The sequence below is a fragment of the Epinephelus fuscoguttatus genome, linkage group LG9, assembly GCF_011397635.1.
Source record: "Epinephelus fuscoguttatus linkage group LG9, E.fuscoguttatus.final_Chr_v1".
In the NCBI taxonomy this organism is placed as follows: Eukaryota; Metazoa; Chordata; class Actinopteri; order Perciformes; family Serranidae; genus Epinephelus; species Epinephelus fuscoguttatus.
The window spans coordinates 36,332,001-36,356,027 of record NC_064760.1 but is presented as its reverse complement, the minus strand read 5'-3'; the positions used below and the strand labels follow the sequence as shown (position 1 = coordinate 36,356,027).

Sequence of the window (24,027 nt, the reverse complement as noted above, 5' to 3'; positions counted from 1 at the left end):
CTGACCCTTCGCCCAGAACCAATCTGCCGTGGGAAAACCTACCAGGGGCAAAATGCCCCCGACAGCATTAGGGCACTCAAACTCCTCCACCACGATAAGGTGACGGTTCTCGGAGGAGAAAAAACCCCAGAAACCTAGTTAAAGTAACAAATAATTAAACAACACAATAAAACAACTTCATAAAGATAAATGGCATTGGCTTCTTCAAAGTAAATTTCTGAAATCATATTAAATTTGTGCCATTTGTGAATGCAGAGCAACAACACAAATGTGAAAAGGCAGATTTCTTACAAGTGGACAGTTTAACTTAACAGTTTTGTCTCCTTGATCTACTGTGTCTACTATATTCTAATTATCTTAAATGATTCTGTATTGTTTAAAGTGTTTTTCTGCTCACTAACAGTGTCAGTATTGTGCCAACACAGGGCAATGGCTTATTTCTTTTTTTTTCTCCTGGCAGTGAAATTGCTGATGAGTATATTTTTTCTCTACCCGCCCTACAGTCTCTGTCTTTGGCACTTGGTCCAAATTGTAAATCAATGGGGAAACCCAGACAGGCAGGTTCCATTTCCACTGCTGTTCGAAGTGATTGAGGTGAGGGAATACAGTCTGTGATATGAGCATGCAGAGGTGATGGTGATGAAAACACACACAAACACTTACACACTGACACATGACCTCTCAAACTTTTTATGAATACACATTCTCTCTTTGAGAATTTAAATCGACAGATAAACTCAGACAATCAGATGCATTTATAGGCTGCGATATTTTTCCCAGTAAAAGCTCCCCTCCCATGATCTTAATGCCTCACTGAAATCACACAGCCTCTCTATGAGGCCTCGTGTGGAAACAGAGATTTATGAGCATCTCCACTGGGAATAATTCCAATAATGGTCACCTCTCCAGCAGGGGAATTGTGGAATTAGCTGGGACTTTTGCCCACTAAGCCAATGATTTTTTTGAAGGAGTTGAAGGAAATTTTTCAGATGACTGATGAGGTTATTTGGTGGGATATTTTGGATAGCGGGCGTTGTTTTCAAATCTATTTGGTCCTTTTCCCGGTAGTTTGGCATTTAGCTAATGCTCTTATTCACAGTCTTTCAAAAAGGGAGCAGGGTAAGTGACTTTCTCAAAGACACTGTGGCAGACTGTTGATGGACACACTCAGTTATAGAGAGGCAGAACTCTGCCACCACTACCTCACCACCCAAAAAAACCCTGAAACTTGGATATTAATGGGTAAAATGCATGTGCTGTCTACTCACATTCATCCTTGCTAGCTCCACTGGGACACTTGGGGTTTAAATGCCTTGCTCAGAGGTACATTGGACCTCTTAGCTTGAGGAGTTCAGCTGTTTGTAATTTCTTCAAGCTCATGTTGAAGTGCCCCGGTGGCTTTGGGATTAAGAAGCTGACGAAGAACTGCAGCGGCCTCAGTTTGAATCTTTTCACTATGTAAATAAAGGCCAAGGACAATGCCCTGAAAAAGTAATTAAAAAACTCATATCAATAGCCTTGGTCTTAGGCAAAGACCTCTTACTGTGTTTGACCTCCTTTTAATGCTGTTTGCCTCACCCTTATTACCCACCTTGTTTTGGTGCTATGAGCATTTTTTAATTCCTTTGTAAAGAGCTTTTGGATTGTGTTTTGGAAAGTGATACATGAAATTAAGGGGCCGATTAATATTACAAAAATGTATGCAAATACTTGGTAAAACTTTTTGCCATCCAGAGTTTCTTTGGTAGAAAAAGTCGAAATTATTTGCTACAGTGTGTAAAATCATGATATGCTGGTGGAACACATTCTCAGTCCCAACACTGGTGCTTGGTCAGTGGCCCTACGAGTCAATCCATGACACTCTAGTTACTCTTTTAGCGTCAGTTTTGTGTCGTGTTGAAATTATGTTGCCTTTTGGTTTCACACAGAAAACAAAAAGCAGTGTTCTCTGTGAAAGTGACCCAACCAGACCACCTCAACTTCCTGTCTTTGTGGACAGTCTTGCTTTTTACTTCAGTTGCGCTGAACATCTTATAAAAATGTGGCCCCGTGCGTCTCATACAGATGCGAAAGGTACCTCGATATGTCAGTATTAGAGGCAGAGGGCCATTAACCAAACATTGGTATTTGACGACTTAGCAGTGAGAATGGGTTGGCTTATAAGACCTACACTACACTACCTAGTATTGCTACTTATAGTGTACCCACATTTCTTTTGTAGCATTGGCCCTAATGTAGGCTATGGTAGTTGACAAAACCATCTCAACTCAATGTCCTCTTACTGTACTCTTGACTGCATCACACAGTCCTCATCAGCAGACTGACTTTGCTCAGTTGCCATTAAAGAGTTCCAGAGTAAGCAAGTGAGTTTAACTTGAGCTGAGATTGTCAACAACTGTCAACTGCAGTTTCCAGGATCAATACATTTTCATGCTGAGTAGTAGTCTAAAGTCCATTAAACTGAATATTAATCTGATAAAAAAAACAACAACTTGTTTTATATGCATATCATTAACTTAGCCTAATGAAGACTCACTGGCCTTCACAGGAATTTGTCCATAAGCAGATATCATACCAAAAACTATCTGTTGCTCCAAATCACCTGATATTTTTATAACTTCATTTAGTCTAATAACATTATGATAAAGTATCTCTTGTATTAGATATGAATTTGACTGAGAGTGAATTTGATTAAGAGTCAAGAAGCAAACCAGCACCATGTGTGGATGATCAACAAATGATTGTATGACTTAACCTACAGTAACAGGAAAAAAACAACAGAAATGTCTCAACCTTTTTGATGTTATAGGGCTGTTGTGGTGGCTTATATGTCTCTCTATATCCTTAAAGGTTCTGTATGCGACGTTTAGATCATTAATATAGCAGCAAACCATTATTTGCTATGTAAAGATATAGTAGAGTAATGATGTGCTCAGCAGAGAATGAAGACGCTATCCCTGCGTGGGTTTTTATCTGGGTTTTGCCATTCATTGTGGAGGTCACTCTATCCTCGTACAACAGTTTGTATGATATCCTAGCGCCCCATGACTGACATTACGTCCTGTATGTAAAGTAGCGTCATCAGCGTAAAGTTACGGAGGTTAAGTTTAGGCAAGTAAAGTTACTGTAATTAGGTTAAGGGAAAAGAAACATGGTGAGGACACACCTTAAAATTACCCAAAGGTCCCTAAAAGTTCACACAGTTCTGAACACCAGTCTCCTGTGGATTGGTCATGTGATCACAGCATTCCAAAATATGTGAGTTATACACAAAGTAATGGCTCATGATTCTGTGGTATATGTATGCAGTTGGTTGCATTTCTTTTCATAAGAAAATGTATGAACAGAGCATGAAAATAGCCTGCTGTGGTAGACAGTTCGCTTCCCAGTGCCTGTGAGTGTATCCCATTGGCTGGCTAATTTCTGCCGCGCTGCACTGTCCTCATACGGCAGTGATGACTGTTATCAGGATAGTGTCGCTAAAAAAGCGTAGTGCCCACTGTGCGGTTCTCCCCCAGTTAACAATGCTAGCTCTGTCAGCACTGTTGCTGTTGTTAGCACTGTATATGGATTTAGCACTGTTAGCTGCTGACCACCAGCCACCTCCATGTTGAGAACCATGTGCAGACAATCCCGCCTCAGACTCACAGCTCCTTTAACAAAAAACTATACTAGCCTTCACTAAGCGCAGTCAACACTTACCCGTGTACAGTGTAAAGCACCAATACAATCCCAGATATCTCATGCAACTTGATTTAATCAGGAAGAAACACTGTCCATAGTATAAGCAACAATATTTTGTAAGCACTACATCTTTTAACATATTACAAGGGTTCAGCCTAACAGTTTAAACACACTGACAACATAACCAAACACAAACACAGGCTCCATGTGGTGCACTGAGAACTAATTGAGAACAAAAGTCATACAGTCTAAGCTTAGTTTGAGGAAAACAAAGCAACTGTAATTGGTGAGTAAAAAGCTCATATTATGATAAAACAGCTACATTTTGTTAAATTACACACAAAGAAAAAGGGAAGTTATAGGGGGAAACAATGAATTCTTTGTTGACGCCGATGGTCGCTCTACATGAATTCCAGCACTATCGAACAAAAAATGGCATCAGTGGCAACAACAACAATAATAATGTCAATATCAAAATAATAAATATTGTTATCTGTTTGGTCCAAAGGGGCGCTTATTCAGAGGAGGGTAAATGGGCAGCAGCTCGAGCCACTTTGGCCACAATATGTGTACATCCCTGATGCCCACAAATAGACCTAGCCAGTTTGTGGCTCATATCTTTATCTGTGTCATATTGGAAACCGTGTATGAATCCAATCTGTTCCCCCTCCAGTGAAAGCCAGTTAAATCATTATCTTACATTTCCCTTTGTCTCTAAGCTGTCTTATCCCTGCTCTCTGAGGATGGTAAGACCTCGCCTCTTGTCTGTGTGTTTGGCTGCATTCAGATATCTTTGTGTTTGTGTGTATGCATATGTGTTAACTTACATTTGAGCATCTCTTTGTGCTTTTTTGTCTGTGTATGGGTGTGTGTGTCTGTGTGTTATCTTCACCGCCCCCACAAACCAGATAAGTCCCACTCAGTTAAAGCTATGAATTAAACATGTGTTCCCTTGTTTATCTCTGTGTGCATGTGTATGTGTGTGTGTTTGCATCTTATAAATTCATAGTGCTTCACTCGCAGTATTTTAAGTCTTTATCACAGTTGACATATGCATTCCCTTGGCTTTTAAAGGTGGACTATGTGTCACTGAACACTCTTCTTCATTCTGTGGTGTGTGTGTGTGTATGTGTGTGTGTGTGTGTGTGTTACATTGCACCAGTCAGTCATTCAGTAAGTCAGTTAGTTTTTGTGTAGGCTGACCACCAGATAGTGTAAGTGTTTGGGGGCTTTAAGTGCATTTTATGTAATGCAGGCTCAGTCCTGGTTGTAGAACAGTGGAGTACCTCTATACTTTAAAGATTCTTGAGAGGTCATGGGAGTTTGCCCATTCAGTCTACGTGTGTTTTGTGGACTTGTACAAGGCTTGAGACCATGTCTCATGGTATGTTTTGTAAGGGGTGCTGTGAGAATATAAAGTACAAGAATATGGGGCGATTGCGACAAGCCATCCAGTCCTTTTATAACTGGGCTGAGAGCTGTGATTGGATTTGTCAAAAATTCTCAGTGGGTGTTGGAAACAGCCAAGGCTGTCCCCTGTCGTCATTTCTATTTGTGAGTTTCATGGAAAGACTATCTATGTGCAACTGTGCAGTTGAGAGTGTCAAGTTTGGTGTTTTTAGGATTACATTTCTGCTTTTTGCCGAGTTAGTTCTGCCGGCCTGGCTGGTTTGCAGCCAGGTTTGAGACAGGCACTGTATAAGACTGTGAAGAGGGACTTAAGATATGTGGACGGAGATCTGGATTTACCAGTTGATCGACGTTTCAGTCCTCACCTATGGTCACCTTTGTTTGAGATTGTGTATACAAGCAAGTGAAGAGTTTTTTTTAAATAAACTTCCGTGTTAACAGGAAATGTAGATTTCAGCAACACAACTACTTGGTTAGGCTTGGAAAACATCATGGTCAGGGTTAAGATGACTCTGATTTTGGTTTCACACAGGACACAAACAGTGGTCTCCTGGGTGAAACCCCTGTGTTTGTTTTACCCAACCCATCCTGACTTCTTTCCAAGGTGGACTGTCTTGCTCAAAAGCAGTCATTTGCTCTGAGTTTCTAATATTGCCACAGATGGGTTTATATTACAAATGCCAAAGGGTTGAACCACAGCATTGGTTCTTGACAGACCTGGGAGTGCTGGATTGAACCTTAATTATGGTATACTGTTCCCATACCGGGAGTTGAACCTGGGCCTCCTGGGTGAAAACCAGAAATCCTGACCGCTAGACCATATGGGAAAGACGTCTTACTTTGTTTGGATTAATTGTTTGTGAAATACTGTTATTGTTGTTTTGGAGTTTTTGATCATTTCCCATGATCTACATCAGCACATGGAGTTGCACCGTGAGTGTGGAATTGCATACTGTACATAAAGTTGTGCCTTGTGTGTCAGTGTCAGACACCAAAGAGACGTAACAAGCTTTTAGCTTTGGTAGCTTTGGTATTTGATGACCTCGGAATTAGAAAGGGGTTGGTTGGGATTGTATGGACATCTGATTAGGATGCCCACAAATGCCTCCTATGGAGGTATTTTCGGCACATTAAACAGGCAGTAAACTCCATGGCAGACTCTGAAGGAATGGCTCCTCCATGTCCTGCTAGGAGTAGCCATTAGGTCCTGGACCCAGACACGGGTGGATGCATGGCTGAATATGATAATTAGCATTTTTACACAATAACTAGGCTCTAAAAAACAATCACAAAGTGTGTCAAAAAAAAAAAAAAAAAAGAAAGGTCAAGACAACACATGTAAAGTCAAAATACATGCATAATAAACACATCTTGTGGTAAACAGAATGCAATAGAAATACATTGTAAGGAGAAAACATGGGAAAGGCAATTCACAATAAGCAGAAACATTAATAAGAAATGCTGAAGAGGAAGGAGAGGGGAGAATGTTGGCCAGCACTGACTCTGGGTAACATATCTTAGTAATACACACTGTCTGACACTGAAAAATCTGTCTGTGTTGGTGGGATTCTAGTTTCTGTTGGTCCCTTTGGGTCTCTCTCAAAGTCTGAACTTTACCCCTGCGGCACCTGTGCTTCCCCACAAAATCTCCTTCTCATCCCAGTGATATCATTTGACATTCTGGTTGCATCACCATACAGGACACATATGCTGGCTTGTAAAATGACCACCCATGTTTGTGTATGCAGATATGTATGTGTTACCTCCAGCCTGCAGATATCGTGTCGTAGTGGAACGACTGAATCTTGGATGTCTGCGGTCCAGCTGATACACATCTCCCCTGCAGACACGCTGCCTGGCCCGGTCCTCACCACGCTGTTATCGCAAATGATGTGCTTGTTGTGCTCTGAAGCAATCTATTTGCTTTCTATAAAATCTGACACACAAGATGGCAGATAATGTAAAATGCAGTGCACAGTCTGTCGTCTCAGACAGTGTTTATGTTAATTAAACTAATGAATAAATGGATACAGTTAAGATTAAACATTATTACACCTGCCCTGCAGAAATGTTCTGGAGCAAAACACTCTGTACTAGCTACAGGGCTGCTGCATTTTTATTTACTGCTCTCACACTGGAGTTCCTTCAAAGATGTTTAATTATCACAGTTTCATCATAAACATAATCTGTGAATTTGTTTCTATGTACCCATCCTTTCCCTCCTTCTCCATCTCTCCATGAGTGTGTGTGTGTGTGTGTGTGAGAATCCGAACTGCTGCTGTTGTCCCCGGGGTGGACACAACAGATGGGTGAACAGACACACACACACACACACACACACACACACACACACACACACACACACACACACACACACACACACAGAAACACAGATACACAATAAATGACTGGCCCTGTGGCACTGTTGAGTGCCTAAATACCAGCATTGCTTTGCCTCCTGGTGCCACTCTGCAAGGTCAGTGGATAACACCTTATTACTCTCTCTGTCTCCCCCCTAAGACACACTGGTAATATCCCAAGAGCCATACGTACATGTGATAAACTGTTGATGCACACAGTATATCTCACATCACTCTGCTTCTATCTTGTGTGCATATGTGAGCTAACTGCACACTTGTTCTCACGTCTTTGTGAAACACACACACACACACACACATTTCTGTACCATGGTACCAGATGGCGTGCCTCAAAAGAGTCAGGTGGCAAACTGAACCATTCCTCCACGTGGTTACCATGGACACACACACACACACACACACACCAAACACTCCGCCACTGGCTTAGTAAGATCTGTGCTAGCGGCATTTCTTCATGAATGCTAAATATGAGGACATGTACCTCAGCAGTAACAACTAAGAGGCAGCAGGTTAAGGTGTGCACTAACATACTATAAAATATGCCTCTTTTGCTGTGCATGTGAAGATTTCAAACGTCCTTTAACATCTTATCCCTCTACTACATGCCAAAACGTTCACACTTAAAGTTGTAATCCTAAAAATTTTAGTTGTGGTTGATTTGGCGACTCCTCTGGTTACTGTGGTAACAGCAAGTACAGTTTAACACTACAGCATTAAGCACATTAAGCAGGGCGCAGTAAAGTTGGTTACCTTACTAAGGAGTTGAAGGTGTGTAGCCTGTCGCCTGCGGCTCTTTATCTAACAGCTCACTGTGGCTGCTTCACAATAAAAACCTCCCGTGTTGCTGTAAAGAGAGTGAATATCAGTGAGATAAGATTTAGTTGGATTACATGCATGCATCTTTTTACTTAGACAGGCAACCTGAATCCAGCTCTGGAATGGCAAACTCTACCACTGCCAATAAAAACTGTGATATAGAGAGATAATTACTAAATGTAAATACATTGCTGGGTGAAAGTCCTGTGTTTGTTTTACCCAATCCACCTTGACTTCTTTCCAAGGTGGACTGTTTTGCTCTAAACTGTCTAATATTGCCATGGATGGGTTTACATTGGCGCTAGTAGAAAGCCCTGTGCGCCTCATACAGATGCTAAAGGGGAGTACCAAGGAGGCATTTCTTTACAACATGGGTGGTTTGACACTCAATTTTAGCATACTATTCCCATACCGGGAGTTGAACCTGGGCCGCCTGGGTGAAAACCAGGAATCCTGACCGCTAGACCATATGGGAAAGACAGGCTCATCAGCACATGGAATTGTGCAGTTATTGTGGAATTGCACACTGTATATAATTGTCCCTTGTGTGCTGGTATCAGATGCCAAAGGGGTTTGGGTATTTGATGACCTCGGAATGAGAAAGGGGTTGGTTGGGATTGTTTGAACATCTAATTAGGATGCCCACAAATGCGTCCTATGGAGGTACTTTAGGCACATTAAACAGGCAGTAAACTCCATGGCAGACTCAGACCCTGAAGGAGTGGCTCCTCCATGTCCTGCTGAGGACAGTCATGTCAGACATGTGAGCCTGTGGTTGTGATGAACCCTCAGAGTATTAACCCTTGACCCTTGTTTCAGCTTCCCCCTGAGTGGCCAAAAAAACCCCCATTTATTTTAGGTTTAAGGATTACAGCTTCAACCCACTTAATAATAATCCCAATACTAATCTTGTGGAGAAATTCAGTAACAACTTTATCTGCGTGCTCTACTGCAGGTTTGAAGTCATTGGTTCCTATTGTTTTGAAAATCCATTAAAAACATCTCACAGAGACAAACTGTTGCGCTAATGAATACAATCCATCATCTTCATTATCAAAACATCATCAAACACTCCTTTTGCTGCTAATTATCATGTTTATTGACATTATTCGTCACATTTTCCCATGCGGCCCACTGTTATGTTGTGGTAGCAGAGAAGGTAAGTGCAGGCAAAGGCAAAGTGGGCGGTGATATCTGCTGGACACACAGTGATCTGTCCCCAGCTCTGGTACAAAGGAACCACTTTGGTTTTATTGTGGTTTTATGAAGTGATGTTAGTAGAAAATACAATACAGGTGTTGTTTACTATGATGGATTATATCAGTCAAGGCAGCAGTGTCTCTGCAAGCTGCCTTTAATTGGTTTTGAGAACAATAGAAGTTTCCAGCAGGCAACGTCACATCTTAGTAAAACAGATGGACGCTTGGTAGCAAATGTCCATCAATTTAGGCGTGTGTGTGTCAGTTTATGCTTGTTACATGCATTGTGTCTTTTCAAAATCCGTTGGTTTTCATACGAAGTGTACAGTTTCTGTTCTTTTCATGCATACAGTCTTTTTCAAAATAAACTTACAATGTAGGTAAAAACATTGCTTTTAGGATATTTTCTTAGGTTTAGGCAACAGAAGCACATAGTTAGGTTTAGAAAAAAAACATGGTTTAGCTTAAAATAAGTATGATTGTTACTAACATCATATAACGTCACGTGATGTGACATATGTGACTAATGTTGCATGCTACACTAGCACACTACGTTGTTATTAAAAAAAAAAAAACTTGGTTTAACACGGGAAATTAACAATGGACTCCTGTGTGAAAATCTGGAGTTAGTTTGACCCACCTACCACCCTGCCTACCATACCCAGACTTTATTTATTAATGTGTGAATGTATTAATGTGGAAAACCAATGTGAAGCGTGCCTCTGTGTGTTGGTGTCTGATGCCGAGGTCAGTGACAAAACAGTGGTATTTCACATGATGGGAGTGAAAGTGGGCTGCATGCCCACACATAACTGGTACAATGAGCAAACGTACAGTGAAAGTTATGTCTCTGGGTGTGTGTGTGTGTCCAATCTGTGTTGCTGTTTCGCTTTAAAAAATTCAATCAAGTAAAAAGATATTGATGAGTCAAAGAGTGATTTGATAGGTGTGTGTGTGTGTGTGTGACTTTGGTTTTTAAAACCTCCAGATTCTTTAGTGAGAGTAGACGAGATTGCGCTCTGCCTGCAAACTAGGACTTCACACACCCACACATCCACACACATCCCCAAACGTACACAGGAGTTTTTGATACAAGGACTGGCAGTGACACTTTAATATGAATTTTACATGTGTTTTGAGGGTGTGGAAGGCTTGTTTACTTCTGTAATCTGGGTAAACAGTGGAGCTCAGACTGTAGTTTGAGTCGTGATGGGTTTTTAGAAACTGTCAGAAAGCTTATTTTCCATCCCCACCTGAGATGTAGGTGGTGAAATGCTTAAGAAGCCCCAGACTCGGGGAGTAAATGACACTGTTTGATGGCACAGTGCGTGCCTAAATCCCATTTCTCCAACTTCCCTCAAAGACACAAGAAGAAAGTTTCTATCAAAAATCAAACAGAAAGTGAAATGATGCAGAAAAGGTTACAAACCGGCTCAATACTGTCTGTCTGTCTGTCTGTCTGTCTGTCAGTAAGAATCCCAGGTGCTAAAACCCATCCGCCCCCACCACACAGACACACTGGGGCTCCAAGACATGTACTTCAATTCAGTTAAGAGCAAAGTACAATAAAACCATCTGAGGAGATGAGATTTCACCTGCCTGGGGTCTCTGTGGTGGGCCCCACAGTGAGCTGCGCAGTGAGGACCGAGCTTTGGGAGCGAGCTGCATGCTGGGGCCCTGCACTGTCTCCTCTGTCACCACCTGGGTCTCTGTCTAATTATTAATGTGTGTAATCGGGGAATGAACAGAGGGAGACAGGGAGGGAGGAAGGCGGGAGACAGAGAATTAATAGTCTGTGTACTTAGGGATTGGCAGAAAGGATGAAGGAAGGGGCAGAAAAAAGACAGAGAATGTCCGCCCATTTTTAGACATGTACATATGACGTCGGTCACCATGGTCACACAAGTGGAAGAAAAGTGTGTTTATATAAAGTCGATTTTCTTTTGTTACTTGCATCTATTGTCCCTTTTCTTTATGATTGTACATAGCTCCTTTCTCACTGGACTAAATCCCACAAACACCCACTAATATCTGGCTTTTGTCTTTAGTCTGAGAGATTAAAATCTGCATTCATTCCTGTGGCAAATGACTCTGCAGTAGTCTCAGCTGTTTATCAGCTTCAGATCAGCAGTGATGGAAATATGACACCCAAGTGGACATGCTAATTTTTGCCACTTTTCAGGTAAATTGCAATGATGTGTCATCACAAATTCTGTCTGTCTCTGTCCAAGCAGCGCTCTAACATCACTCCAAATTAGTTAGCTCCAAGTTTGAGAAAGAGACTGAATGATAACAAATATAAAAAAAGATATAACTACTGTATCATTTTTACAGGCCTCTGTACTGCTCTCTACAAGAGGTGGTATTGTTTTGCAAGTCACAAGCAAGTCTCAAGTCTCTGCATTCAAGTTCCAAGTCAAGACAGATAAGTCCCAAGTCGGTGGTGTAAATATAGATAGTGCAGGCAGTGTGGTTGCACCGGCGCCATTTGCTTTATATGCCATTGAAAAAGGCAAACCTTTCTCCATCTTACTTTGTTAGTAGCATGTATAGCAAAATTAAATGCTTATTCCAAATTAACTGGCTATGATGATAGCTATGTATATAAATGTTATTCAATGTCAAGTCTCGATCACGTGAAAAGAAAATATGTGCACAATAGCATATGTACATTAATGGGCCAGTCATGATAGCATGTACTGGGGCCCATCGCTAGTGATGTCCAAATGAAGCTTCATGCTAGCAAGGATGATCATGCAGGGTCTTCACAGGTGAGGAGAGATTATAACTGGCTGAGAGAAAATATCTATAGCATAAAAGTGACCTTGAGGTTAATTTCCACAGCTATGTCACCACTACTATTCACAATTCTATTTATGAATTTTGCTTTACACATGCATTATCTATATTATTGCAATAGATTGAAGAGGGACATTGAGAAACCAGGCAGGTATCATGACAGGGACCTGACAGCAGCACCAATTATCAGCCCAAGGCTTCACAGGTAAGGAGAAATTATAACTGGCTAAGGAAATGTCTATAGGATAAGAGTGACTCTAAGATTAATTTTCACGGCTATTTCAGAGCTACTCTTATTTATACTCTGAAGTGTTTTTTGTCTGTATTGCAATAGCAATACTACTACATTATTTGTGTTTTTAAAGGCAGCAGGTATAGGTCATGCCATTTTTACCTCTGCCAAGGGGGTTATGTTTTCACCGGTGTTGGTCTGTTTGTCTGTTTGTCTGCTTGTCTGCAAAATAACTCAAAAAGTTCTGAACGGATTTTGATGAAATTTCAAGAAAGGATGATAATGGAACAAGGAACAGATGATACAATTTTGGTGGTGATCGGTTGAAGCATAGTGGATAAAATAATAAAATGGCGGGAAATCTGAGCTGCTTGGCGGAGGTCTGTGCTCTCCAAGTGCTCTAGTTCTTTATCTTGATTAATTTTGCACATCTGTGCTGTCATATTTGATGATGTGTGAACGCAAAAAAAATCAAAGCTACATTAACAATTGCTAAAAATTAACAATTCAACCACTGGCTGTTGGTGTAATGAAAAAGGCTCAAGGGATGGCAATACAGTTTGGTTTCAACCCTTTGCTGAACAAAGAGTGCCAGAGTGGACCCAAAAAATAAAGAAAATGGTTCAGGAAGCATTATTTGGCCATTTCTAATTGAAACCAGACTGCATTAGCATCCTTTGAGCCTTTTTCATTACACCATCACATTCAGCAAATACAGCCGCTGGTTCATGAAGCTTCATTTGGACATCACTACCCATTGCCACTGTCCCAAGTACTTAACTTTGAATATCAAGTCCCAAACAAGTGATAATTTGTTCTTCAAGTGCAATGCCATTTTCACAACAGAGTTATAACCTTACCTAACATGAGCTCATTAACTGTGTTTAGCCTTGACTTACCATTCTTTGTGCAAATTCAAGTATCGAGTGAAAGTGGAAGTTGTTGCATTTGTCTGTAATTTTCAACTTGCATGTTTTGCATACTGCAGATCGTTTTTTTGTTGACCATGGTGTTGTGTTTGGCTGCTAATGAAATGACCTTTGGTATCATTTTTTCAAAGTGGTGCTCAGTAACGTAATGTTAGTTCTTCATGGTTCTCTTCTGCAACTTGGATGCTTGGTTTACTTAGACAAAGTGGCTCAGAGGAATTAAGTGTTGACTTGCTGGGAATGAATAGTGCCAATGTTAGTTGATTCAGGAAATGAATGAAAATAAACTGATTAGTTATACACTTTTTAAATAGGGGGGAAGGTATCAAGTGTTTTCAAGTAAAAGGCTGAAGGCCAAGTGAAGTCACGAGTCATTGGTGTTAAAGTCCAAGTCAAGATACAAGTTGTTTTTTTTGATTTTGTTAAGTCAAGCCTAAAGTCATCAAATTTGTGACTCCAGTCTGACTCGAGTCCAAGTCATGTGACTCAGGTTCAAACAAAAAAACAGAAGGCATGTACTGCAGAGCCGTGCACATGGCTCTGATCTACTGGTAATGGAAAAAGAGTCTATTATGCACATGGACTGAGATACAAATAGAGTCAGCCAGGCAGAATCATGACCTTCTACTTTTGTTACTGTACCCTCCTTTTCAACTTATTTTGGAGCATTTCATACACAAGGGCACATACTCAAGCAACACAAATGATCAAAGAAACAAATTCACTCAAACTGAATGAGGGGAGTCAAAAGCAGAGTCCAGCAGGCAGAAAAACATGTCCTTGGATTTTCAGGTAGTTTGTTTCTTTTATTAAGACACTCTTGGGCTGAAAGGAATCAAAGGAAATTTAATATTGTACAGCTCAAATCCATATAAATCGATTTGAGACAGAACACTTGGATTTTGGAGGCACAATCGTGAACCTGAAGAGGCCAAAAAATCAGTTGTGGTTCAAAACAGAGAGGTAGATGAGAGGAGATTGCTCCTGGGTGTTTCTTATTTTGCTTTTTGCATTTGTTGTATCACACCAGTTCATATTTGTTGGATGCCTGAGAGCAGAGCTTTACAACTCTATATTCCTGCAGGATGGTAAATTCCCAAATGACTGAATGTTTGAAGCGAGAAAGACAGATTTGGGAGAACTGTGGTTGACTGTAACTTAATGGTGAGTCTGCTGAAGGAGCCTTGGCCCTAATTCAGCCAAAATTCGTTAATACTGTAAACTCAGCCTCTTTCAGTGTGATAGCAAAATATGACATGAGGGATTTTGATACTGATTTAGTAGACTTCAGGGTGTGTTTGTAAGATTGTGTACTTCAGACCTTGATGGCAAATTCAACCAGTGCAACTGGCAATTTTGTGGCACTGGTTATAATACTGTTGTGGGAGTGATCCCACTTCATTAGATGATAAAGAGAGGGTGGAAATTAACATTGGCCAGCAGGGAAATGCTGATTAAATTTTTATTTCTACTAGAGACGTTGGCAATATTGGGTATTTGGCAAATTCTGGAATATGTCAGACATTGCACAGCAAGCTTTTTCATAAGACCGGCAAAGAATGCCACAGGTCATACCTCAACACTTTCAGCAACTTCCACTATCAATCTAATTGCAGATTGATGGTTGAAGGCCTTTTTTTGTTTCTTTACAGGAAGCAACAAAATAACAAGAACATTAACTGAATCTGTCTATCAGTATTTATGAAGCAGTAATTGATTTACCATTATTACTACCATTTAATAGTGAGGCAGTTATTCAACTTTATGGACCTGTAACCCGGAGGTAAATACATTGAAACCATCTTCTGCTAATGGAAAATATTGTCAACCAGCAGCTTGATGCTGTCTCTGCAGCATCCATCCGTACTGATACCACTAAGTTTAGAAACTTCTGGACATTAAGTCTTTTAAAATATCATTATAATGTGTTTTTTCACCTTTGGGAGTTGAGATAGTATAGCTGTGTGGTCAAAGGTCCAAATGCATGGAAAACGTTTGATGTTTTGAAGGACACCTTTTGTTTTAAATGGCAGAGCATGCATCAAACGTGTTATGAGGTGCTTCAAATGCTTTTACATCCCCACTGCCACCTTGTTTCGGTTTTGGAGGGAGTTATGATTCTGTGCTTTAGGTGACATTCACCCACCTGGAAGAAAAAAGTTTAAGATGAAATAAGATGGCTGCCCCCCTTACTACCACCCAACTGATAAAAGTAGCAGCACACGCCCATCAGCTGCCCTCCTGCCTTTTGTAATGTTTTTATCTACTCAAATAGAAACATATAGAAAAGCTTACATATACCACAAACAGCAACCTTTTCCTAAAATACTGCTGGTTCTATGATGTTGAATTTGAAAATCTGATGCCTGCAGTGCTCCACAGGCGCATCAATTGACACGTGTCAAATGAGGCACATCTGTTATCACTTTCAGTGCGTTTGGGCCTTTGGGCAAAGGATTTAGGCTCCAGTCTCTATGAAGATGTAGTCGAAGTTGAAGTCTCCTCACAGGTATCTGCATCTTCAGGTACTTCTGGATATCTGGCCACAATTTTGGAATTACAACAGGAAACTGGGAAAACTTATCTGAACAAATGTCATTACAAAAAGGTATCTCATGATGGGTTAACTGTATATTCTGTGAAGTTGAAGGTTATGAATTTCTCAATTTTTGCTGAGCTTCTCCGTGCCTCTCCATCCACAATTTCAGAAAGCACACATGGGATCCAAGCATTTTGGCATTGGTAGATTTACCTAAGAAGAGAGTTTGCCAATCTGGTCCTCCTTTTTTGCAAGTCCACCTGATTTAGTGTATACTCCCCAGGTGCTGACAGATCAGAAACTTGTGTGAAATTAAAAATTGCAGGTGCGCAACCCTCATAATGGTAGCTGAAAGCAGAGTGGCACAGCGGAAGTTTGCTACACCAAGAACCCAGTGGCTGATCCATCCTCTGCTAATGAGAAACCTGCAGATCTACATCTTATTCATCAATACCTGCATTGTCACATTTTCAGACAGTTCAGCACCCACTGCCACAAATATCTCAAATGAGATGTCTTTCTATGTTACTGCTGCAGTGAACACTGTAGTTATGCATCAAGCAGCTGTATTGTAGCAGTCATTGAATACCGTTGTGTTTCACTAAAACTTCGATTATTATGGCTACGAAGAACTTTTGACTGACAGGTCCAGTGGTTGAGTGGTCTAAGATGCTGGCTTAAGGCTCCAATTTCTCAGGAGGCATGGGTTCAAATCCCACCACTGGCAAAATTGTGACCTGGCTTTGTAGCTATAAAGGATTCTTCATATGAGGGGTAGGGTTAGGGTTGAGGTAGCGTGGCCAGGTGGTCTAACGCACTGGATTTAGGCTCCGGTCTCTATGGAGGCGTGGGTTCAAATCCCATCACTGTTATCTTTATCTATAGGTTCTTGGAATATCTGTCACAGGTCTTGGGATTGTGGCTGGAAACTGAGAAATCTTTCCTGAAGCTGTGCAGCCCCGTCTTATCATCTGAGTGTGGCTCCTCACTGTTGTTCATTACTGTATTTCAAATATTAAAAAAACCCCCAGAAATGACTGCTGTCTTGTTTTGAAGAAGCATTTTAGTGAATAGTTGCAGTAAGTGCTAACAACATTGACAAACATATTGCATATCCTATGGCTGCTACACAATAAAAGCTATTAAATACTCCCACACCCAAACACAGAAGCACTGAGCAGAGTGGCGCAGAGGAAGCGTGCTGGGCCCATAACCCAGAGGTCGATGGATCGAAACCATCCTCTGCTAATGGAGTTTATTGTCAACCTGCAGATCTTTATCATATTCATCTGAAGAGCAATCCATTATTCCAAGTGTCTGATTGACATGTCTTCTCTCTGTGGTGCTTATGACAAGGTAAGCTTTCACATTAGCTCCATTTACACTGCCAGATTTTCCACGAATGTTGGGCCATTCTGCCGGCAAGCTGCAAGCGTTTATACACACAAAGAGCCGGACTGGCGAGTTGATCTGAGGTGCCCAGTTTTCTGCTTTGTAGGGTAGTCATGTTGGCGGAACCCTTTTAGTTTAAACAGACTGAAGCGGCCTTCCGCCACGGGAGGGGCTGCTGAAGACTTGTGGGAGGAGCTGTTGATGACACCGTACGTGCGAGCCACTGGTGGTGGATAAACAGGAAACAGCTGATAGCAGGAATTAGCGAGCAGCTAGTAGCAAGAGGGAAACGCAAACCTGACAGACACTGTAAAGATGAGCAACTGGGGAGACAAGGAAATGCGTGCCCTCCTTGCCTTCGCAAACGAAGAGGCCATTAACCGTCAGATGACGGGGACGGTGAGGAATGGGCCGACTTATGAGAGAATCGCCGAAGGACTGACTAGCCGCAGCTTCCCTCCCATGTCACTGGTTATGTCGGTAAGCTATACGTTGTGTTACTTGCTCACGCCCCCATTGCCCCGATAAAGGTGCATTCTGTATAAACAAAAGTAGGTAGGCGGCATTTTGCTGCACTCCCCAATTTTGTTTCTAAACTGCCAATGCTGAAAAAAGACTGATTGGGCTTTCCTGCAAATTTGCACAGTTCCTATCTAAAAGGGCTACAGTCAGCTTTCACTAGAGGAGCAGATGCCACCCAATGTCCTCTCTCTGTATTGGCAGCATGTTCTCACTCCCAACCCGTCAAATACAGCAGCTTGTTCAGTGGCCCTACGCTTCAAACTATGGCGCTCTAGGTATGCCTCTAGTGTCAGTTTTGGATGCTAGGAGACAGTATGTCAGTTTCCACTCCATGTAGGCCTATGGTGTCTTTTCAAAATAAACTTTAATGTTCACAGGAAACATGAAACATGGGTTAGATTACCAAAACTTCTTTACATTTGGGGAACAAAACTACTTGGTTATGTTTAGAATAAAGATTATAGTTTAAGTTTAAATTTGTGTGTTTGTTACATTACTTAAAGCCGCTACAAGGAACTTTTAACTGGATATGCAGAAGTCTCTCGTTTGCTGATGTCTCTGCGTGACCTACAACAGCAAATGAGACCATCGGTGTGAAGATAAGCTATTTCTATATAGTGTATATCCATACATTTAGGAAACTGTCTCCGGGTCCGCCCCAGGTCGCTTCCAGGACGAAACTATTTACGGCACTCAGACGGCACACTTCACCTTACCTAGCTGCTTACATTTAGTGACTCTTATAAATAGTCGCTATCCCTCCTCCTCGAACCGACGTCTGCAGGGAGTTAAAATAGCAGCAATCAAAAGGTAAAAGTTCTCTGAAAGCACTGGACTCACCATCAGTCAGCCACGTCTCAGTCACACAGAGAAAATCCAATCCTCGGGAAGTCAGGAAATCCTTCAGGATAAACGTTTTGTTCGCTAGCAATCATTTACCAGCCCAATCCTGGCAGGAGCCGGCGGGTCCACGGTGTTAGCTGTCCGGGGAGCCACACACAGAGGCCGCAGGTTGCGCAGATTCACCCAGCGCCAGCAGGGACGAGGAGAGCAGGGGCTGCGGGGCTGGAACACCTCATCCAGGCCGACGAAAGGTACCAGGCAGGCGTCGACAGGGTCCAGCAAGTGCCGAGAAATAAAGAGGTGAGGCACCGCTCCATACTCAGTTCAAGAAGCCATGGAAGTGCTCGCCAAACAGGCTTTCATCCTTACCAGCCAACTGCTGCGTTTACCCCGGCGGCAGTGACGCTTACGCTGGAGAGGTGGAGCTGGGGTGCGGCAGAGGTGAGCTGGGATCCCCGATAGGAGTGGGTTTTCCCGTCTTGTTGTTTCATTCATCCCCAAAACAAACACATGCGCGAGCCAGGTAAGCGTCTTTATGACAATACGCGCTAGAGCTCAAGGGAAATGTAGGCTTCATTCTGGCAAAACACTACCGCTTTTGTCCACAGGGTCGCCAAAATCAACTCAAAATGAAAGTTCCTTGTAGGGGCTTTAACTTACCCAAGTATTAACAGTTATGTCCGGTGGCATGTCATGTGACATGTGTGCCACATTGTTAAAAACAACGCATTGCCTCAAACAAGACATCTCTTGGGTCAAAGTCCTGTATTTGTTTGACCCATCCACCACCCCTCCCTTCTGCCCTATTCAGACGTTCTCGCTTTTTATACTATGTCACTGACGCGAATGGATTTATGTTGGAGTTAGCTGAAAGCCTAGTACGTCTCATAGAGGTGCTAAAGGGCACCTTGCGCATTGGAATCGGACACTGACAGCTTGTGACCAAGCTGCCGTATTTGACACCATATTGAATGTAGCAAGCAACTGATGCAGTATGTGCTGTTGCTTTGACCATTCTGTGTCTTCAATAAAACTCATTCAGAAAATACTCCAATTCTGTGGTCCAGATTTTTGAGCATTATTTTGATTATACTCAAGGATTTTATAGACTGGTCACCATAGCAGTGAAAAAAAACAGCAGCTTTTTGTATAGTGTGGCTGAGTGGCCTAAGGATTAGGCTCCAGTCTTTCATTATGCATGGGTTTCGGATCCCACTGTTGCCAACTGTTTTGATTCACTCACTTTTGCACAGGCATAAATAGTCAAAGCTTCTTGCTTTAGCCTCAATAGATGAAGAGTTTGGTGCAGTACATCTTCCCGACCTTTCAGTGTTGGCAGCTGCAGGACTATAAAGACCCACAGCATGTTTATAATGCCACTGTTTGCATGATCTACAAACAGAGGCACTTACAGCCTTTTTGCAAAGTAAGCTGCCAGGCACATAATAAGCCACTTTAGAACATCGATTCCCAATAGATTTAAGAAAGAACAACAGTTGCCAATCTTGTTCTGTCTTGTTAAGCTCCAGTCAATTTTGGAACTAGCTAATTGTGCAATAATCATGCATAATTAGCCTCTTGAGAAAATGGTCAATGCAGTGGGAAATAACCAAACACTAATCACACATGCACAACTTGATTTTGCTAAGTGGTCACTTGAAGTGGCAACAAAAGAGCATTTTCTTTAATTCTAAGGCTTCATTAATGAGCATTAGTGTACTCAGACAGCTACTAAAAAAATTAACACTTCCCCCTTTTTGGATGGAGTACTCGTCCTGCTTAAATTAACACTTTTTACTCTTGTGTTTTGATTGATCACCTCCTGTGCTGCGTGGTCACTGGTGATTGACCTGGGAATTTAATTAAGGCAAGCAGAGCAAATCCATGACATCTCAATTAGTCAGATGCTCCTCTGCCTTCTTTCTGTCCTCTGATTTACAATGGTTAGATGGTGCATATAAATGTGGTTTCAAAGATATCAGTCTATGCCATTAAGTAGGATAAAAATGCCTTTCCTCTGCTTTTAAGTTGGGATTTGAGCTGTAAGGTTTTCCATCATGCTGCTGAGTGTGAAATGGATGCAGACATAATAATAGCATGTTGGCCTCTGGGGAAATGGTACCTTAAGACATGACTTTTTTCTCACTCCTACTCATCGCAACTCCTCTGACAACATGATCCCAGTCATTGTGGTTTGTTCCTTTAATGTTCTGGCATTTACTGTGTTTTTCATTGTCTTCACTATATCCTTTTTAAGCATAGATTGTATATAAATTTGCAATGTATATGTTAGATAAAAATGCCATCAGTGAGGACATACAGTATACTCTATATAGGACTTTTTTTTGTCTTGGCAACTAAGTAATTATCCTTTTCGATAATCAGAAGAAGAAAGGTTTGCACACCAAAGAAACTACAAACAAGGCCACACCTATTAGTAAAACATGTTTTAGACCTTTACATTGGGAAAAATATCCAGGAATTATAACTGACAGTGACCTGATTAAATACAATACGTAAGAAAAAAAAAGAATGTTGGAGGTACTCTTACTCTCTCAGTACCTCTAGCATTCTGGCTACATGCCTGAATGCATATATTACATCAAAAGGTCAATCTCTTTGAAACTCAGCTCTTCTTGGCTTTTTAATACAAAACTTAAAGGAATACTTTGCTGATTTTCAACCAGCTTTGTATCACAACTATGTGGGTAGTATGGATAAATGAATTGTGGTAAATTTACCTTTGCTGGACCAGTACCAAGATCTCCCTGCTCCTCTCACTGCGAAACATTTATTTATTTATTTACCTTTATTTAACCAGGTGAGTCAGTTTAGAACAGTTTCTCATTTACAGTGACAACCTGGACAAGAGGCAGCACAGAGTCAGACACATTCAATCACAGTGAAACAATCAATTGGACACAGTATATAAAAAAAAACACACAACACATAACAAAATAACATGCGCCATAAGATGTGTTTTATGTCATTTCGCAGTTTCACAGGCTCTCAGGCTGTTGTTTGATCTACAGGCTGTAATCCTTTTAATATTTTTCGCTATCACAGACACAAAGCATACAGAAGTGGATCGCGACCGGCCCCCTCTCTTAACAAAACTAAGCCTATTTTATAGGCCGCTGCTCGAAAATTGCATACCCATAATGAAATGAATATATCTCTGCAACCACAAGGTCTATTTGAATACTGTTGGTGTCATGGTAAAGGGAACACTTGTGAGATTTGTTAAGATGTGTAAATATCAGTATATGTGTTATATGTGAAGAGTAAATGAAGATGGCACACAGCACAAATGAAACATTTTGAGGTTTGCCTAAAAAAAAAAGCATTTTCAGGATGAGTATCCCTTTGGAATGATGCAGCTGCAGCTCTAAACCTCCATCACATCATAGTACAATATGTGAACATTAACTCTGCAAAGGTTGATTCTGATAAAGTGAAGCAGAACAATATTAGAGAGGTTTTAGTACAAAGAATTCAGGCGAGCTCTCCAAAATTGCACCATGTTTGCATGTGATTTTTGTCATGTACAATCCTATATCTTTCATTTTTTGTTTCTGTAAATCCCTACTGATGTTTATGATACACACATACAACTGTCCGTTTCGTTTTTTTCCTCCATTTCCCACTCCAAACTGACCAATACACACTTACTACATTTGAACCTGAGTTTCTATTCTGAGCTTTGGAGGCCCGTATCTCCGTGACGGCTTGGCCGATTTGAGTGATTGACACCTTGTTTGATTCATTAGAGCCAATAGAATGACGCTATACCCACTAAAACCAGATTGACAGCACTGTAAGCCAATCAGAGTCAGCAGAACGCGTCGTGGGAGAGATGTCAGCTGCTGTGAGTGGTCATTGTTATGCTTCACCTGGAACCTCCGGCCATCAAGTTTTTCCACCCGGACTCATTTGAATGACAGACAACAAGTCGGTAAACAAGAATGAAGCATGATTTAACAGCAGAATGAGCTTTTCACAGCAAAAACAACAAGGTAAGAGAGACATTACAAATATATTTTGGTGAAAAGATTTCTGTTGTTGTTGTTCTTTGGCCTGTAGCTCTCTGATGCTTTGGGGTAGTGTGCTTTGGCGCAAATGTGTGGAAACAGCGGAGTCTCAGCTTTCATTTGAGATGAACGGTGTGTGTTTTGAATAACGTGTGGTCAAGTTAGAGCCCGAAATATACAGGGTGGGTCAGGATATGGATGCTGTGTGGAGTTAGATTTGTTGTTGTTTATTTAGTTGTTGTTTGAGCTGTGTTTGGGGCATGTAAAAAGGGATTTTACAGCCGTGTAGCCCAGGTTCTGCTGTTTAATTTGATGTGCAACATCACTATATTCTTCGTGATCAGTGCATTGTTTCACATTGTGCTTGCAAGGTCGCTCCCCCAATTGGGGGACTTTCGGGCTTAAGCAAACTCAAACCAAATCTTGAGTGTAAAAGTATGCATTACTGATCAAATATTAACCAAGATTCTGTTACTCACTATTTCTTGTCTAAAATGTTTACAGAAACATTTTTTAGTGCACTGTTCAGCTGTAATAACGAGAGTTTGTAAATGGGATGTGGGTGCCATACAGTCAATGCTAAACAAATATAAACTAAGACTCTCTAACTGTGTTGCCTATTTCTCACCTCAAATGTTTTCAGAAACATGTTTTACTTTACTGTGTAATTGTAGTACTTGATTGTTTATTAGCAGCTGGCTGCCATTGTGTTAAACTGATAATTTTGCATTATGTCACCTAGCAGTAGTGTTTATTAGTCCGGTGTGGCGCTCTGCAATCTGGTAGTTGTAGGTTTTCTACCTCTTGAGCAAAAGCAAAGGCCACAGTCCTATTTCTCTGTTTTCTCTGGTCATGTAGCACCCATTTGCATCTTTGTACTGCATAGACAATCCAGTTTTTTAAAAAAGACCATCTTTCTAGTGTTGAAATACTTCCTTAAGGATTGGTCGAATGGTGGAAGGAGGAATGTTTCAGTAATCTTCACCTGATATATGTTTAATTTTAAGTTTACATAACACAAACAAGCAGTTAAGTTTTTTTTAGGCTATGAAAACAAAATTACATACAGATCTAAAAAAAAAAAGTACTTAAAAATGTTTTGAAAATAACATCAGAAAATTCATAAAACAACAACAACAAAATGGTTAGGTCCATGGCTACTGGGCAGCTAGCAGCAACCTTCTAGCAGGACTGCAACTTAGTAATAACTCCAATAATGAACTGACCATGCTTTTAAACGTCAGTCCATATTC

General features: G+C 41.1%; 2 non-coding genes across 2 annotated transcripts; both read right to left on the bottom strand.

Annotated features, from left to right (window-relative positions):
- Nucleotides 1-5,849: 5,849 nt before the first annotated feature.
- trnae-uuc (transfer RNA glutamic acid (anticodon UUC)) lies at nt 5,850-5,921 on the bottom strand. Its single transcript has one exon. It is a non-coding gene; the product is annotated as a tRNA-Glu (tRNA).
- Nucleotides 5,922-8,691: 2,770 nt separating this feature from the next.
- trnae-uuc (transfer RNA glutamic acid (anticodon UUC)) lies at nt 8,692-8,763 on the bottom strand. The gene has a single exon. It is a non-coding gene; the product is annotated as a tRNA-Glu (tRNA).
- Between the last annotated feature and the right edge of the window lie 15,264 nt (nt 8,764-24,027).